This window comes from Oxyura jamaicensis, assembly GCF_011077185.1.
Source record: "Oxyura jamaicensis isolate SHBP4307 breed ruddy duck chromosome 30 unlocalized genomic scaffold, BPBGC_Ojam_1.0 oxy30_random_OJ68693, whole genome shotgun sequence".
Lineage (NCBI taxonomy): Eukaryota > Metazoa > Chordata > Aves > Anseriformes > Anatidae > Oxyura > Oxyura jamaicensis.
In genome coordinates, this window is record NW_023304913.1 from 665 (window position 1) to 1,114 (window position 450).

Genomic DNA, 450 nt, shown 5'->3' on the forward strand with positions numbered 1-450 from the left:
TGATATCAGCACAGGGGCGGTGACAGGCTCCTGGCACCACCAAGGGACGTGGAGGTGTCCGGGGAGGGGAAGGCAGTGACATCATTCTAGGACCCGTGATGTCACGGAGGGGGTGGTGACATCACGGAGCGGGGGCCATGAGGACCCCCCCACCACTCATGGGATGGGGCTGGGGGGGGACACACACACACACCGCGATGTCACCGGCCGCCAGCGTGACGTCACGGGGCGGCGGGCGACGTCACGGGTGACGTCACCCGGCGCCCCCCGCAGGGTTCCTGACGCGGGAGGAGCGGCGGCGCCTGGAGGGGCTGCGCTCGCCCTACAACAAATTCTGGGTGCCCTGCGCCTGGTTCGGGGCGCTGGCGGGGCAGGCGCGGCGCGAGGGGCGGGTGCGCGACGACTGCGCCCTGAAGCTGCTCATGGAGGTGACCCCCGCCCCCCCCCCCC

At 71.8% G+C, this 450-nt stretch overlaps 1 long non-coding RNA gene across 1 annotated transcript in view; it reads left to right on the forward strand.

The window, feature by feature from the left end:
- Positions 1-220: 220 nt before the first annotated feature.
- The window catches only part of LOC118158529, a 1,158-nt gene continuing 928 nt past the window's right edge, over positions 221-450 (forward strand). The window contains exon 1 of the long non-coding RNA XR_004746843.1: positions 221-428. This is a non-coding gene — a long non-coding RNA (uncharacterized LOC118158529). The remainder of the gene's footprint in view (positions 429-450) is intronic.